This window comes from Ranitomeya variabilis, chromosome 2 (genome assembly GCF_051348905.1).
Source record: "Ranitomeya variabilis isolate aRanVar5 chromosome 2, aRanVar5.hap1, whole genome shotgun sequence".
Classification (NCBI taxonomy): Eukaryota; Metazoa; Chordata; class Amphibia; order Anura; family Dendrobatidae; genus Ranitomeya; species Ranitomeya variabilis.
The window spans coordinates 1,036,877,513-1,036,896,124 of NC_135233.1; the positions used below are offsets into that span (position 1 = coordinate 1,036,877,513).

Consider the following 18,612-nt stretch of genomic DNA (forward strand, 5'->3'; position numbering starts at 1 on the left):
GAACGATGGACAGGTGAGAGATAGTGTTGTTTTTTATTTTTGGTTTATTACAGGAGACGAGGGATTCAGTGGAATTAGGCATTAGGTGAGTATAACTATGTTTGTTATTTTTAAATAAAAAAGTATATGCTCCATAAGTAGTTTTACCTAATTGTGGGGAGTTACGGCAGCAAGTTCATGCTTTTCTATTGGATTGTTGGGACACCACAGGTACTTTTCAATCACCAATAGATATTGTTGAGACCAAGAATATTAGATATAAAAATTGTCCTTTGAATTGCAAGCTACAAATGCATTTTCATCACATTTAGGCTGCCGTCACACTAGCAGTATTTGGTCAGTATTTTACATCATTATTTGAAAGCAAAAACCAGGAGTGGAACAATTAGAGGAAAAATGTAGTTCTTCCGGGGAAGAAGGCACGTAGCTGAAACGCGCATTGGGGTGGGTGGCATCGTGATCCCGCAGGTAGTTTACTCTTTACTACTCTTATTGGTCATGAGCTATTTCTATTTGTCATCTATTGACACGTTTGTATAAGGCTATATGGTGCTTGCTGCATCTCTCACAATTGATTTTGGCACAATGCACTAGCACTTTCTAGCTGACCATTTACTCAGTATTATTCTATTATTGCCTGTTGGGCACTACTTTGCCACCTTTTCGTGAGTTTTCCTGTCATTTCTCTGTTTTCTTTAATTGATTACTACTATTTTATGTTTTGATCTAATAAAATTTGTTACTTTTATATAAATCTGGTTCCTTTGGTGCTCTTTTCTCTTTTTTGGTTGTTCAAAGGATGTGGATGCAGCCAAGGCCTCCGGCCTGAAAGTGAATATACTGCATTGTACACCACACAATATTGATGATCTTCGACACTCTTTATTTGTGGGGTGCCAGGGTGTGGAGAAGCAGCAGCTCGCCCACGACTACGGCCCTGGGCACCTTAAACACGCACACCCATAGAAGTCTAGGGGTGCATGTGAAACATCAGACAGCACTCAGATGTCATACGAGTGCAATCCGATTACCAAGGACACAGACAATGGAGAAGATGAATAAATTAAGTTTTCCGCCTTTTCCACACCTGTGCTGCGATTTTTTCATGCGAGAGAACCCGATCACACTAGCATGACACTCGGCTCATACTCTGACAGACTGTGATCCGAGTGTCATTAGCATGAGAGAATCGATGGCCGTGTGACCCCAACCTTAGAATGAGGATGAGTGTTGTTGACCATAGTTGAGATTATTGCACCATATTTTTTTTCTCTGTAAATGAAGATTAGAAAAAGCTACAAATAAAACAGTATTACAATCTGATAAAAAATAGAATTTTGTAGAAAGCTTTCATAATAAAGTTCCCCAAAGTTCTAAATATATTGTAAAATGTTTAAGTGGATGATGGAACTTTTAACGTTCAGATATAAAAGATAAAATAATTTTAAGTGATTTTAGACATGATAATGACAACACAATGGGTATGTTCAGTGGTAAATGTTTGTACATTTAGACAGAATAGCGGTGGCGGGTTTATACAGCTTGATAACGGCTATTTGATGGCCAAGATTTCACTTGTCCTAAATATGTATCTGTACTTTGTTATAAAGAAATATTTTATCTGCAAGAGACTTCTCTTTGCTGTATGAACATATTTCCTGTAGGGTGTCACAATCTGTCCCATAAACGAACTGCGCTGATTGTTCCTCCCTTCTACCACTATGAAAAAGAAACTTAGATCGTAACTGCAGCTGCATCCCCCTCTTCCCTGATTTGCACTTACAGTTGTACACTGGAATAATTTATTAGTGGAAAAAAAAAGGATTTTTAACAGCAGGTAAAGCTACACTTTACACATTATTCTGTCCGCAAAGCACCACTCCAACAGTTTTTATTACAGTGCTGGAATGGTGGTACTAATGTAAATTCCCTGCACCGACTTTCATACTTATCAGCTGCCCTCTTCGCCTTTATCCTCTCTGCTCCGGTCGGCCTCCAGTAGTTTGAGACCTGCCTGATCGCTTCAGGCCAGAAGTCACAACTCAGTGTTGAATAAGGTTCTCATAGACTTGCATTGAGTGTTTGTGACCGTTACCTCTGACTTCCGGTCAGTCAGAAGTTGTGGTTACAAGATGGATGGCACAGGACAGTAATGGCTCTGGGAAGGGCTGAAGACGGTGGCTGGTGAGTATAATGTTAGGTGTATGTACCTTATGTTAGTAGCATCACTCCAGGGATGAAATACAAAATAAAAAATAAAATGCTGAGTCGTGCTTTAAGAAAAGAGGTAACATATCGCATACGTATGCTGTCCAGGTCGTAACGAATTAAATTGGAGCGCCCCCAAGCGCAAGGCCGCGGGTTACTTGGTACCGGGCCTCTCTGTCTTGGTCCTGGGGTTGTCACGGTGGCTAGACCCGGTCCGTGACCCTGCTAAGGGGCGTCCAATGAAAGGTGTGATGGTGGTGCGTGGTGCAAGGCGCGATGAATAACGAGGACACAGGGTTGCAGTCTCTTTACCTCTTTACTGAAGGCTTCGGGATCCGCAATCCAGAGCACTGCTAACAGGGTTGGCTGAGACCGGCCGGTCCGAAGGCACATCCAGAGTTCCCTATGCAGGTGGAAATCAGTGCCTACCTACTAGCGCCTGTGTGTTGTAGTACTTCCCTGCTGAGCACCACGGGATAGTCCTCACAACTGTTTCTGATGTTCTTTCTCTCTCCGTCCCCCAGATGATATGGCTAGGACGCACCCGTATGACGGGGTAGGCCTGGAGTTATTTTATAGGGACCCTAGAGACGCCCCTCTCCCACAATTGCCTCCGTTGTCTGCTTAGGTGAATTAGGTGAGGCAGCCAACCTAAAGTTAACTGTCCTGCCGTTGGTTTGAAGTAATGCTTGGAGCCCAATACTTCCTCGGCGTTCCGGCCACCGGCTACGCGCCTCAGTAGGATGTTGCCACGATCTTAGGGCACAACTCCTACTGGTTCTATTCTCCTTTGTGCTGTGATCTCGTTTCTCACTTCTCCACAATAAACCTCGCTTCGTGTCCTTTCTTAAGATGCCGCCGCTACGGGTGCAGGTGCGGCTCTGTAACGATCTGTCCTTTTCGCTAGGCCTCTGCCAGGATCCCACCCCTGACAGAGACCCCCCTGGATCTTCCCAGTAACTCCCTCTCTCACAGGATGTTGCTTCCTATCCAACCCCCAGTTTTACCAGAGTGTGAAGAGTGGCCTAATACATAGAACCCTTTGCTCCCCCTGGTGGCCAGAGTGTGAAGTGTAATGTGTGACTGTGATACCTGGTCAGGTGAACTCCTTTAGTGCAATCAGACGTAACATCACTCCCCTTAGTGGCAGAGCGACATCACTGCAACGACCAGGACTCTGGGGCGCTGCACAGTGAGATTAATTTTCTTGGTACAATAGGTTTTACATATGGGTTCAACATCAACAGAGGATTATTTCACATAATTCAAACTTATATGATTGTCAACCCAAAGCACTTCGGTGCCGTCACTCTCCTGGGCCTTGTAGCAGCTGCACAGGTTACACCTATGATATTTTTGCCTTTGCTGCCTTGTTCATGACGGTCTTGATGAGGGGGCATAATGGAGTCAGACAGTCCTGATTCATGAGGAGAATCTCAAAGGAATCGCCACATTTCATCATGAATTAAACAGGCTGTGGTGTCACGCCCTCACCTCTCCTCAACCAGCCTCAGTGCCGCCAATTTTGGCAGAGCTAGAAGAAAATGACAAGAAGACTCCAAAAGTCACAAAATTTAGGCGCAACTCCTAGTTAGGCCTATTTTGGGGGACTTTTCAAAGCTTTTACACCAGAATTCTGGTGTGAAAACTTTGATGAATCTGGCCTATGGTATGTAGCTGATTGGCTTTATCTTCGAATGGGTCCTGTCTTCATGTCTTGCTGGGATGTCTCTATGTGAATGAGAGAGATAGGGCGGCTTCAGATGGGGTTTGGCCACAGAGCTGATGACATTGTTGCCCCAGAAATAAGACAAAGTGATGTAATGTTCAACAGGAGTTCTTACAACCTGTCACTTGCAATAAAAATTCCTTTTTTTTTTACATATTGTAAATGCCTCAGTTCTCTTGAATCTGCTGATGGTCTTCGATCCACTTTAAAGGGAACCTGCTACACTGGAAAATGCTATTTACCTGAAGATAAAGGGTTAATCTACAAGTAAATATCAATACAGTCCTGGCCGGCCACCTTATTGAAAGTGCAGCTATCAGAAAAAAATTAACTTGTTTCCTCCAGGGAGCCGCCAGCTTTCAGTCATGGGGCGGTGCATGGAGCAATCACAGTCATCTGTTATGACCCCAATGGCAGAGGGTCTCAGAGGTTATTACCAAGTCTGCACACACAAAAAAACAGCTCATAGGGCAGTGGTAACTAGGCTGACCGTATAACTGATCCTAGCACAACAAATAGCAGTAGCCGGGGAACGTACCTACGTTGGTTCTAGACGTCTCGCGCCAGCCGGAGAACTAACTAACCCTAAAAGGGAAACAATAGACCTTTCTTGCCTCCAGAGAAAAGACCCCAAAAGTTGGATACAAGCCCCCAACAAATAATAACGGTGAGGTAAGAAGAAAAGACAAACGTAAGAATGAACTAGGTTTTAGCAAAGAGAGGCCCACTGACTAATAGCAGAATATAGGAAGATGACTTATACGGTCAGCAAAAACCCTATCAAAATTTCCACGCTGAATATTCAAGAACCCCCGAACCGTCTAACGACACAGGGGGAGAATATCAGCCCCCTAGAGCTTCCAGCAATATCAGGAATCACATTTAGTACAAGCTGGACAAAAATAAGAGCAATGCAAATAACCAACAAATAAGGAAGCAGGACTTAGCTTATTTTGCAAAGAACCAGGACCAGCAGACAGGAGCAAACAGAAAGGAACTGATTACAACGATGCCAGGCACCAGACTGAGAATCCAGGGAGTTTAAATAGCAACACCCCTGGACTAACGAACCAGGTGGGTACCAAGCTGGGGAAAGAAAATCAAAGTGTCATGTCGGTAGTGACCACAAGAGGGAGCCAAAAAGTTCAATTCACAACAGTACCCCCCCCTTAAGGAGGGGTCACCGAACCCTCACCAAGACCACCAGGGCGATCAGGATGAGCAGCGTGAAAGGCACGAACCAAATCGGCCGCATGAACATCAGAGGCGACCACCCAGGAATTATCCTCCTGACCATAGCCCTTCCACTTGACCAGATACTGAAGCCTCCGTCTGGAGAGACGAGAATCCAATATCTTCTCCACTACGTACTCCAACTCGCCCTCAACCAACACCGGAGCAGGAGGCTCAACAGAAGGAACCACCGGCACAACGTACCGCCGCAACAAAGACCTATGGAACACGTTGTGAATGGCAAACGACACCGGAAGATCCAAGCGAAAGGACACTGGATTAAGGATTTCCAAAATCTTATAAGGACCGATGAAGCGAGGCTTAAATTTAGGAGAGGAGACCTTCATAGGAACAAACCGAGAAGACAGCCACACCAAATCCCCAACGCGAAGTCGGGGACCCACACCGCGGCGGCGGTTGGCAAAACGCTGAGCCTTCTCCTGTGACAACTTTAAGTTGTCCACCACATGATTCCAAATCCGCTGCAACCTATCCACCACAGAATCTACCCCAGGACAGTCAGAGGGCTCAACATGTCCCGAGGAAAAACGAGGATGAAAACCAGAGTTGCAGAAAAATGGCGAAACCAAAGTAGCGGAACTAGCCCGATTATTAAGGGCAAACTCAGCCAATGGCAAGAAGGTCACCCAATCATCCTGATCTGCAGAAACAAAACACCTCAAATAAGCCTCTAGAGTCTGATTTGTTCGCTCAGTTTGGCCATTAGTCTGAGGATGAAAGGCAGATGAAAACGACAAATCAATGCCCATCTTAGCACAAAAGGATCGCCAGAACCTGGAAACAAACTGGGATCCTCTGTCAGACACGATATTCTCAGGAATGCCGTGCAAACGAACCACATTCTGAAAGAATAAAGGAACCAGATCGGAAGAGGAAGGCAGCTTAGGCAAGGACACCAAATGGACCATCTTGGAAAAACGATCACATACCACCCAGATGACAGACATGCCCTGAGACACCGGAAGATCTGAAATGAAATCCATGGAAATGTGTGTCCAAGGCCTCTTCGGGACAGGCAAGGGCAAGAGCAACCCGCTGGCACGAGAACAGCAAGGCTTAGCTCGAGCACAAGTCCCACAGGACTGCACAAACGACCGCACATCCGGTGACAAGGAAGGCCACCAAAAGGACCTAGCCACCAAATCTCTGGTGCCAAAAATCCCCGGATGCCCTGCCAACACCGAGGAATGAACCTCGGAAATGACTCTGCTGGTCCATTTATCAGGAACAAACAGTCTGTCAGGTGGACAAGAGTCAGGTCTACCAGCCTGAAATCTCTGCAACACACGTCGCAAATCCGGAGAAATGGCCGTCAAGATAACTCCCTCTTTAAGAATACCAGCTGGCTCTGAGACTCCAGGAGAGTCAGGCACAAAGCTCCTAGAAAGAGCATCAGCCTTCACATTCTTTGAACCCGGTAGGTACGAGACCACAAAGTCAAAACGGGAGAAAAACAATGACCAACGGGCCTGTCTAGGATTCAGGCGTTTAGCAGACTCGAGATACATCAGATTTTTGTGATCAGTCAAGACCACCACACGATGCTTAGCACCCTCGAGCCAATGACGCCACTCCTCAAATGCCCACTTCATGGCCAACAACTCCCGATTGCCAACATCATAGTTCCGCTCAGCAGGCGAAAACTTCCTAGAAAAAAAAGCACATGGTCTCATTATAGAGCAACCAGGGTCTCTCTGCGACAAAACGGCCCCTGCACCGATCTCAGAAGCATCCACTTCAACCTGAAAGGGAAGTGAGACATCAGGCTGACACAAAACAGGCGCCGAAGTAAACCGGCGCCTCAGCTCTTGGAAAGCTTCCACGGCTGCAGGAGCCCAGTTAGCAACATCAGAACCTTTCTTGGTCATATCCGTCAAAGGTTTAACAACGCTAGAAAAGTTAGCGATAAAACGACGGTAGAAGTTAGCAAAACCCAAGAACTTCTGAAGACTCTTAACTGGCGTGGGTTGAGTCCAATCATGAATAGCTCGGACCTTGACTGGGTCCATCTCCACCGCAGAAGGGGAGAAAATAAAACCCAAAAAGGGAACCTTCTGCACTCCAAAGAGACACTTTGAGCCCTTGACAAACAAAGCATTCTCACGCAAAACCTGAAACACCATCCTGACCTGCTTTACATGGGAGTCCCAATCATCAGAAAAAACCAGAATATCATCCAGATAAACGATCATAAATTTATCCAGGTACTTCCGGAAAATATCATGCATAAAGGACTGAAACACTGAAGGGGCATTAGAGAGCCCAAAAGGCATCACCAAGTACTCAAAATGACCTTCGGGCGTATTAAATGCAGTTTTCCATTCATCTCCCTGCTTAATGCGCACAAGGTTGTACGCACCACGAAGATCTATCTTGGTGAACCACTTGGCACCCTTAATCCGGGCAAACAAGTCCGACAACAGAGGCAAAGGATACTGAAATTTAACAGTGATTTTATTCAGAAGCCGATAGTCTATACAAGGTCTCAAAGATCCGTCCTTCTTGGCCACAAAAAAGAATCCCGCACCAAGAGGGGAAGAGGATGGACGAATATGCCCCTTCTCCAGAGACTCCTTGATATACGAACGCATTGCGGTATGCTCAGGTACAGACAGATTAAATAATCTTCCCTTAGGAAATTTACTACCCGGAATCAAATCTATAGCGCAGTCACAGTCCCTATGAGGAGGAAGAGCACTGGACCTGGACTCGCTGAATACATCCTGATAATCAGACAAATACTCAGGAACTTCCGAAGGAGTAGAGGAAGCAATAGACACCGGCGGGGAATCGCCATGAATTCCCTGACAGCCCCAACTTGACACAGACATTGCCTTCCAATCCAAAACTGGATTATGGGTGTGTAACCATGGTAGACCCAAAACGACCAAATCATGCATTTTATGCAGAACCAGAAAACGAATCACCTCCCGATGTTCAGGAGTCATGCACATGGTTACCTGTGTCCAAAACTGCGGCTTATTTTCCGCCAATGGCGTAGCATCAATACCTCTAAGAGGGATAGGATTTACCAACGGTTCAAGAACAAAACCACAGCGTTTGGCAAATGAAAAATCCATAAGACTCAGGGCAGCACCTGAATCCACAAACGCCATAACAGGGTAGGAAGACAATGAGCAAATTAAAGTCACAGACAAAATAAATTTAGGTTGCAAATTACCAATGGCGACAGGACTAACCACCTTTGTTAAGCGTTTAGAGCATGCTGATATAACATGTGTAGGATCACCACAGTAAAAACACAACCCATTCTGACGTCTATGATTTTTCCGTTCATTTCTAGTCTGAATTCTACCACATTGCATTAAATCAGGTGTTTGTTCAGACAACACCACCAGAGGATTAGCGGCTTTGCGCTCCCGCAAACGCCGGTCAATTTGAATAGCCAGCGCCATGGAATCATTCAGACTTGTAGGAATGGAGAAACCCACCATCACATTCTTAATGGCTTCAGAAAGGCCATTTCTGAAATTTGCGGCCAGAGCACACTCATTCCACTGAGTAAGCACGGACCATTTCCGAAATTTTTGGCAATACACTTCAGCTTCATCCTGGCCCTGAGACATAGCCAGCAAAGCTTTTTCTGCCTGAATTTCAAGATTGGGCTCCTCGTAAAGCAACCCGAGCGCCAGAAAAAACGCATCAATATTTGCCAATGCCGGATCTCCTGGCGCTAACGAGAAGGCCCAATCCTGAGGGTCGCCCCGCAAGAAAGAGATAACAATTTTTACTTGCTGAGCTGAGTCTCCAGACGAACGAGGTCTCAGAGATAGAAACAATTTACAATTATTCCTGAAATTCCTAAACTTAAATCGGTCTCCAGAGAACAGTTCAGGAATAGGTATTTTAGGTTCTGACATAGGACTACAAGTAACAAAATCTTGAATGCCCTGCACACGAGCAGCAAGCTGATCCACACTAGTAATCAAAGTCTGGACATTCATGTCTGCAGCAAGCTCAAGCCACTCTGAGGTAAAGGGGAGGAAGAAAGAAAAAAAAAAAAAAACCTCAGAATTTCCTTTCTTATAATCCCACTTCTGCAATGCATTAAGTATTACTTTTGGCCTGGCATACTGTTATGACCCCAATGGCAGAGGGTCTCAGAGGTTATTACCAAGTCTGCACACACAAAAAACCAGCTCATAGGGCAGTGGTAACTAGGCTGACCGTATAACTGATCCTAGCACAACAAATAGCAGTAGCCGGGGAACGTACCTACGTTGGTTCTAGACGTCTCGCGCCAGCCGGAGAACTAACTAACCCTAAAAGGGAAACAATAGACCTTTCTTGCCTCCAGAGAAAAGACCCCAAAAGTTGGATACAAGCCCCCAACAAATAATAACGGTGAGGTAAGAAGAAAAGACAAACGTAAGAATGAACTAGGTTTTAGCAAAGAGAGGCCCACTGACTAATAGCAGAATATAGGAAGATGACTTATACGGTCAGCAAAAACCCTATCAAAATTTCCACGCTGAATATTCAAGAACCCCCGAACCGTCTAACGGCACGGGGGGAGAATATCAGCCCCCTAGAGCTTCCAGCAATATCAGGAATCACATTTAGTACAAGCTGGACAAAAATAAGAGCAATGCAAATAACCAAAAAATAAGGAAGCAGGACTTAGCTGATTTTGCAAAGAACCAGGACCAGCAGACAGGAGCAAACAGAAAGGAACTGATTACAACGATGCCAGGCACCAGACTGAGAATCCAGGGAGTTTAAATAGCAACACCCCTGGACTAACGAACCAGGTGGGTACCAAGCTGGGGAAAGAAAATCAAAGTGTCATGTCGCTAGTGACCACAAGAGGGAGCCAAAAAGTTCAATTCACAACAGTCATCACTCAGTATAATGTGAGCGGCGGCTGTAAACACACCCCGGTACACTCATTGACAGCTTGTTTTGGATAGATATGCTGCAGAGCAGGCTGTCAATCGTGCTTACAATGAGCAATGCTGTGAGCGATGACAGTAGCAGCTCTGTGCACACACCCATCACTGAAAGCCGGCGGCTCCAGGAGGAAAACAGTTCATTTTCTCCCAGTAGCCGTACTTTCAGTTAGGTGATGCTATTTACCTGCAGATTATCTCTACATCTGCAGGTAAGGGACACAGATACATTAAATACAGTAACACATTGTGGCAATGATGTATACAGTAAGTAAAGAGAAATGAAAAAAAAATTAAAAAACTGCAATTACATAGAAATGAATTCGCTATTTGCAATGCTGGTGGTCTGTTGCTTTACTACTCAAGGTTGTCAAGCACATGGACATGTTGCAATAAAGGACAATAGTGGCATACAGGGCCAAGTTATTTAACAGCATTGACTCCACAATGAAGCAGGGGGTAGCCACTCTGCTCTGCTTGCCAATGCAAATCTTCAGCACAGGCTTTTTTATTAACAAAGAGATGAGTGTACCCAGTGTGGGAAGTGACAATTACTGAGGATACATTAGGGCACAGATGTGAACACACTGCACAGCTGCTGAATTCTTGAGATCTATTTGCATAAGGGAGAGCCCCAATTTCCTTAGTCAGGCTCATTTCTGCCTGGGTCCCTTTTGCTCTGTAAGCAGCAGCTGAATGTCAGACTCATATTAAACACTACTGTGAACTTGGGTTACCGACAACCTAATCACTTACTTTAGCAATTGAAATACATATGTATGAAGTAGTTGAATGCTATTGCATTGTCACCTGCTGAATGTAAAAATTCTACAAAAAATAAAATAGGTTAAAAAATTGACTATAGCAACTGATCTGACTTCATTGAATTCAATTTTTCACTATTTTTAAAAAAAAACAGTATAAATAATATATTAAATTTATTTGGCAATTCACATAATCTGCAAGAACACTAAGGTTTCTTTTATTAATTCATTTCAAGATATCTGCTATTTTTTTATGAAAACAGTGATTATTATTTTTCATAAGTCAGAGTCTCTTTTTTTAATTTCTGATATTTTTTGGAGGATTTTGATTAACATCATTTATCATGCAGTATGAATTTCATGGTAAATTTACTCTCCAAATCGTGACATTTATAAACAAAGTATAGTGTACTAGTTTTTTAGGTTTCGGTTATTTTTTACTAAATGTTATTTAAATATATTTTATTTTTTGACGTGTCATTCTTTTATTTCGAATTTTATTACAGAGTAACAAGTAACAACTTTTTATTATTATTATTGATCAATCTTTGCAAAGTTCTGGTTCTTTGGCATATACTCCATTACCTTATTTTTATTTTTCTTCCTTTTTTGCCATACTTCCCACTGAAAGTGCTGTTTTAACTACCTTGTTCAAGTAGCTGATTTGACCTATAGCTGTTCGAAAATCCAAACTCCAGCGTGAGTTTCTCTGCTCCCCTTATCCATGTTCAGACAGGGAGAGTGTTTGAAAATCGTCTCTAAGTATGGAGGAGGGGAACATAGAAGCTCACAATGGAGCATGGATTTTGGGTACAGCTACAGCTCAAATCAGCTTCTCTAAGTACTGTACATGGACAGGGGAGATAAAACAGTATAGAAGTCAAGAATAAATCACCGCGCTATCTAAGTCTCATTTAAGGTCTTGTTGATAAAAACTCCCTTTTTCTATAGCGGAGAACATACCCTATCCCATTTAATCTGGGACTATCACCCCTTTTTGAACTAAGCACCTTTCACCAAATCCGTATCCTGGGCACAACCACAGTAAGTTGTTCTTCATCCATATATCTGACACCTTCGTAATTCCACCCCCACCCCTTCACATATATGGTGTAGCGCGGCGATTTATTCTTGATTTCTATTAGGTTTTGGTTTTTCAGCAGGTAGGCACAGAACCTGCTTTAATCGCCAGCGGCTCTCTATACAAATCTCACCCTCGGGTTAGTCGTTCGCAGAGCGCCAGTGTTTATCTATACTCCCCAAGATAAAACAGTATTTTCAGCATGGAGTTTGGGAGAGAAGAAAGCAAAATAAGGTGATTAAATAAATCACAAAGATTCAGAAGTTTGTGAAGACTGAGCAATAATTAAAGAAGGCGTATCACCGGGTCAAAAGTGGCCAGTTTTTGCTCTAATTTTATTCTTGCTGCTCAATAAATATTATGGGGTTTTTTTAATTTTTAATTTTTTTTATTTTAAAATCTGCCATACTGTTCCAGAGATATAATCCTTCTCATACAGTGCACCCAATATGTAATTTTTATGGTCTTTACCAAGGAGGTCTGCTTTACAGGATTCTCTGTGGGATAAGTCAATAAGCTGTTCTGCACAATGACTCCATGAGCGAAGACCATATAAATTAGCATATTTTGATCCTTAAATAATTATTCCTATATCTCTGGAACTATACGTCAAAGGCTTATATAGGGCATAGTATGGACAGATATGTTTCATGAAGAGGGCATTTTAATATCACTCTTATTTTTAAGAGCAGTGTGTCGGGATGTGCTACCAGAAGACCAGAGAAGCGTGAATCTGAAGAGATGAGCTGTGGATGTGAAAAAGTCATCATGGCGTCTGGACAAGATGGAGGCGGAAAAAAAGACTCAATCAGAGAAGATGTAATCTTTAAGGTACATGAATGTACGTGTTTACTTGTTGATACTGACTATTAGGGTTGAGCGACCTTTACTTTTATAGGATGGGGTCGGGTTTCACGAAACCCGACTTTTTCAAAAGTCGGGTCGAGTGAAATCGGCCGATCCTATAAAAAAGTCGGGGTCGGGGTCGGCCGAAACTCGAAACCCAATGCAGTGCATTGGGTTTCCAATGGTTCCCAGGGTCTGAAGGAGCGGAAACTCTCCTTCAGTCCCTGGGATCCATATTTAAGTGTAAAATAAAGAATTAAAATAAAAAATATCGCTATACTTACACTCTGATGCGCCCTGGTACTAAGCGGGAACCTTCCTTCCTTAGAATCAGCCTTCCAGGACCTTGCGGTGACGTCGCGGTGATGTCGCGGCTTGTGATTGGTCGCGCGGCCGCCCATGTGACCGCTCGCGCGACCAATCACAAGCCGCGACGTCACCATGACGTCACCGAAGGTCCTGGAAGGGCTGATTCTTAGGAGGGAAGGCTGCCGGAAAGAAGCCGAGGGTGAGTATATTCCTATTAGGTATATACTCAACCTCGGACGCGCCCTGCTTCTTTCCGGCAGCCTTCCTTCCTAAGAATCAGCCCTTCCAGGACCTTCGGTGACGTCACGGTGACGTCGCGGCTTGTGATTGGTCGCGCGGCCGCCCATGTGACCGCTCGCGCGACCAATCACAAGCCGCGACGTCCCCGCGACGTCACCGCAAGGTCCTGGAAGGCTGATTCTAAGGAAGAAAGGTTCCCGCTTAGTACCAGGGCGCATCAGAGTGTAAGTATAGCGATATTTTTTATTTTAATTCTTTATTTTACACTTAAATCTGAATTCCGATACCAATTCCCGATATCTTAAACATATCGGGAATCGGTATCGGAATTCCGATTCCAGATTCAGAAGATCGCCGACTTCATGGCCGACCCCACACGGGGGTCGGGTCGGGTTTCATGAAACCCGACTTTGCCAAAAGTCGGCGACTTCTGAAAATTGCCGACCCGTTTCGCTCAACCCTACTGACTACGTCTCATCAGTACTGTGGGTCCTGTATGGTCCGCAGTCTGATAAAGACTGATAACAACAACTCCCTGTATCTCTTCACCATTGTTAGGAATGTACTCAGAATTGTAGGTTCATGAGATACAAATGTCTTTGGGTCTGACTTGAAATTACAATTGATTGCTGTTATAAGCTTGGCGATGTATTCATATTCAGATGGTGGTACTGGTTTTGCATTTATTTACTCACAGTGGTTCTTGTGATGTATTCATGCACTGATTGAGGTTTTGGTGATGCATTAATTTACTGTTAGTGGTTCTGTTGATGTATTCATGTACTAATGGTAGATCTGGTGCTGTATTCATGTATATACAACACAATATGGCACCAAAACCACCATCAGTACAGGAACCAGCACCATAACCACCATAAGTTTTGCTGCAAATTGTCACAAAATGGACTTAAAAACAATTACCCGTATCGGTATGCCTTTATCTATAAAGTGGTCTGTTTATTTCCCATTAGGGTATCTATCAAATGATGGAAACCTTAATTGAAACAAAATAGCCCTCATTATAGTTAAGGTAAATTCGTTTCCATAAATGTTTTTTGAGTCTGACATTTAAAATATAGAACGTTACGGATGAATATTACCATTTGTCCCTTGGTCCACGCACAGTCAATGATTCTGTATCTAACTTTGAAAATGTACTCACTGTTGACCCTCATCCCCAAAGTACATCACTTTTTTTTTTACTTCTGGTATTTTTGGGTGAAAAGGTAAGAATTCTAGTGGAAGTGGTCGTTAGAGCTTGTTAACTGACCCATAGGACGGGAGGTATGCGATAGGGGTCCTTTTGCCTTAGTCTCTGAACAATTCCTTTGCTTGGAGTGCTGAAGGTTCATCGAGGGGCGCTATCAGGTTAATCTGCCTAGAGCACCAAAATACCTTGTGCCAGACCTACTATCATCCATAATGCAACTACATCAGAGAACGCCATGACTATGTACTTGTGGCCTTCTGAGCACCCTTCCTGAGCACAAATCAGCGAGAGTCATTATCTCCTTACATGACAGCCATAATCGGAGCTACAATATAAAATATAACTTTTGGCATTGAGCTTTTCCAGGAAACTATTTGATGAACAGCCCTACTGACAAGTCTCGTTTTATAAGTACTTGTTTCTCAGAAAAATACAAGTCTACAGTACACTATTCCTCTGTTACCCCTCTGTTATCCATCTTGGAAATGTATAAATAAATTGGCAACTGGGTATTACCATTCCCTTTGTTAATAGCTCATGTCCTCACACACTTTAACACTGTCCAACAGGGCCGGACTGGCCATTTGGCAATTCTGGCAAATGCCAGAAGGGCCTGTCTGGTCATGGGCTGCCTTGTCTGCTACATTGTTAACAGAATCGGTGTTCTCAAGACCCCCATACCGTTAAGAGTTGTGATGGAGCACAAAGTTGCTGACTCGTCACTTACCCCAGCAGGCTACAGGTATCATTAGAAATATTGGTCTTGTAGAAAATCTTCCTTTCCTTCATCCAGGGTAATATTAGTAATATAGCCCATCTGGTTCATGGGGACGGGGACAGCATGGGCCTGTGTGATTTCAAATGCCAGGACCTGATTCCAGCCCCAGTCCGTACCTGCTGTCCAATCAGCACTGATAGAGCAAGATTACAAGTAGAAAGGTAAGACTCAATTCTCCTAACCAAGGCACAAGGCTGAGAAAAGATCCCTGCAATCGTGAGTTCACGGGAATATTACTAGAAAAGATAGAAAAGGAAAATCACTGATACCTCAAGGATTTCGACATTTTAAAGGGAATCCGTTACCAGATTTTGCTTCCCCATCTGAGAGCAGCATCATGTAGAGGAAGGGACCCTGATTCAAGGAACGTATCTGCAGATCTACCAGCTCTCTGGATGCTGAGCTCTGTATAACTCCGTCCACACCACTGATTGGCAAATTTCTGCTTATGCACAGTAAGCACAGAAAACAGCCAATCAGTGGTGGGGGCGGGGTTATACAGAGCTCATGAATATGGAGGACTACATAGCAGCAGGTTTACTAGTCCTCTAGTGATAATCTCCTGCTGATAAAACAGTGATTTTATCAAAACTACAGCAAGCAGCCCAATAGGTGACACACCCCTGGAATTATGTCGCTCTCAGATTAGGTGGCAAAAACCTACTGACAGATTCGTTTTAAGGGGGAATAAATTATTATATTAAAAGAACTGTCTTATTAGCCTGGTTTAGTTTTGTCACTTAAGCAGAATCATACATGTATATTATATCATTTCTTTCTTTCATTTTCCAGAATAAAAATGTTATGTTAACTTCAAAATCAGTTCTTAGAAAGAAGAAAGAATTTATCATGAAAAAATGTACCATGATTTTTTGCAGGAATGTGGAGCTTTTCAAAATTTAAACTATATAATTTTACACTTTTATGGTAAAATTATTCGGATCCCGGAATACTTTTTTTTTTTTTGTTTAGAAAGTAATAAAGATAAAGGAAACATTACCCATTTTCTTTGTTTTAAAGAACAGGATGTGGCAGTCTAGTGTGATATTGAAACTTTCTTGTGGCTCTTGGACTAGATGCACATGTACGCTCTGATGTCCCACAGTAGTGAACGGCCCAGTATGCTGCAGTGTATGTGAGTAATCTTGTGGTACATGACACATTGTGCTGTAAATGTTTGGTTGTTAGGCAGAATTTCCACAAACTCTTAGACCAGAAAGTGATACGATTTGAAAATTAAATATGGTAATTATTTTGCTATTTATGAGTTTAATTGTCCCATTTTAGGTTCTTCTGACCAGTATTTATTTATTTATTTTTTATATATTTTTTTTTTCATATTTTACATTTTACAAATTACAAAAAAAAAAGTGGGCTGATACAAAATTTTGGGTACCCTGCATGGTCAGTACCTAGTAACACCCCCTTTTGCAAGTATGCACTGCTGCTTTGCGGTCTGGCCAAAGATTGTCAATGATGTTCAGATCAGAGGACAGTGCAGGCCATTGTAAAACCTTCAGCTTGCACCTTTTGAGGTTGTCTATTATGGATTTAGACTTGTTATGTTTGCATCAAGAATTTGTTGAAATGTCATTGAATCCATTAGCTTCAACACAACCCCAAAGCATGATCGATCCACTCCCATGCTTACTGGTTGGGGAGATGTTCTTTTCCTGAAATTCTGTGCACTTTTTTTCTCCGCACATACCTTTGATCATTGTGGCTAAACAGTTCTATTTTAAACTCATTGGTACACAGGACTTGTTTTTAAAATGCATCAGGCTTGTGTAGATGTTCTTTGCAATACTTCTAACACTGAATTTTATGGTGAGTACACTGGAGAGGTTTCGTCTGATGACTCTTCCATGAAGGCCATATTTGTGCAGGTGTCTCTGAGTAGTAGAACAATGTACCACAACTCCAGATTCTACAAAATCTTTCAATAGGTCTTTTGCAGTCAAGCAGAGGTTCTGATTTGCCTCTCTAGCAATCCTACAATCAGTTCTCACTGAAATTTTGCTTGGTCTTCCACACCTTATCTTGACCTCCGCTATTCCTGTCAACTGCCATTTCTTAATTACATTTAAAACTGAGGAAAAGGCAACATGAAAATACTTTGCTATCTTCTTATAGACTTCTTCTGCTTTGTGGGCCTCCACCATTTTCAGACAGCTGCTTAGGAGAACCCATGGCTGCTGATTTTTGGCACAAGGTTAGAGCAGACTGGGTTTTTATAAAGCTGAGAAATTTTCATCACCTGGCTTTTCCTAATGGTGATAGTGAAAAAGCCATAACCCTATCAGGCTAATTAAGGTTTGATACCTTGGTCAAAGTTATCTGAGCACACAAATCTCCAAGGGTGCCCAAATTTTATATCAGCCCATTCTTCTTTTTATAATTTTTAATATGTAAAAAATTGCAGTATACAGCTCTGGCAAAAATGAAGAGACCACTGCAAAATTTTCCATATGTCTGATTTTTCTCCTTATAGGTTTATTTTTGAGTAAAATGTAAATTGTTCTTTTATTCTATAAACTACTGACAACATGTCTCCGAAGTTCCAAGCAATAAATTTTGTATTTATTTTCAGAAAATGAGAAATTGTCAAAATAACAAAAAAATGCATTGCTTGCAGACCTCAAATAAATAATGCAAGCAAAACAAGTTCATAATCATTTAGAGCCAGGATTTGGACCCACTGGTCACCTGAGCCCGATGGATCCATTTGGGAAAGCCAGAATTCGGACCCACCGGTCACATGGCTTCATGGAGATGTTTGGAGAATCAAGGATTTAACCCTCTGGTTACCTGGCCTTGTACATCAATGTCAGCTTCTTATGCTTGTCATTACTTCCTCTCTATGCTTGCCACAGGTGGGGGTAGTTATCCCTGGAAACTCTGAATTCACAGCTGCTCTTATCCCAGTGATGCAGCAGATTGGTGAGACTCTGTAATTTTGCACCATCTTGAGTATTTGCTGGGACTGTTCTATGCTTTATTTGCCTGTTTTGTGCTTCAATAAAGTATTGCCACACTGTTTTACCCTCACCCTGTGTCTTCATAATAGGCATATCAAGAAAGTTGACAGGTCATCTTAGAAAAAATAATAACGGAACACTATAAGGAATATTTAAAAATGATAGTACATAAATAACTTAAACCCCCAAAAATAAAAAATAAAGTCAGTCAGTTTTTCACGTACAAGTGTTATCCGTGGTTTTCACGGATAGCACCCTTATGGATCACCCCCAGTAGGGCAGTGGGGTACTCGGTGCCGGGTCCT

The 18,612-nt window shown here is 42.8% G+C and overlaps 1 long non-coding RNA gene across 1 annotated transcript; it reads left to right on the plus strand.

Moving 5' to 3' along the window:
- The first annotated feature begins 12,481 nt into the window (after positions 1–12,481).
- LOC143810170 (uncharacterized) lies at positions 12,482–18,356 on the plus strand. The gene is made up of 3 exons (XR_013222685.1): positions 12,482–12,777; positions 16,350–16,464; positions 17,920–18,356. It is a non-coding gene; the product is annotated as an uncharacterized LOC143810170 (long non-coding RNA).
- Positions 18,357–18,612: the final 256 nt, after the last annotated feature.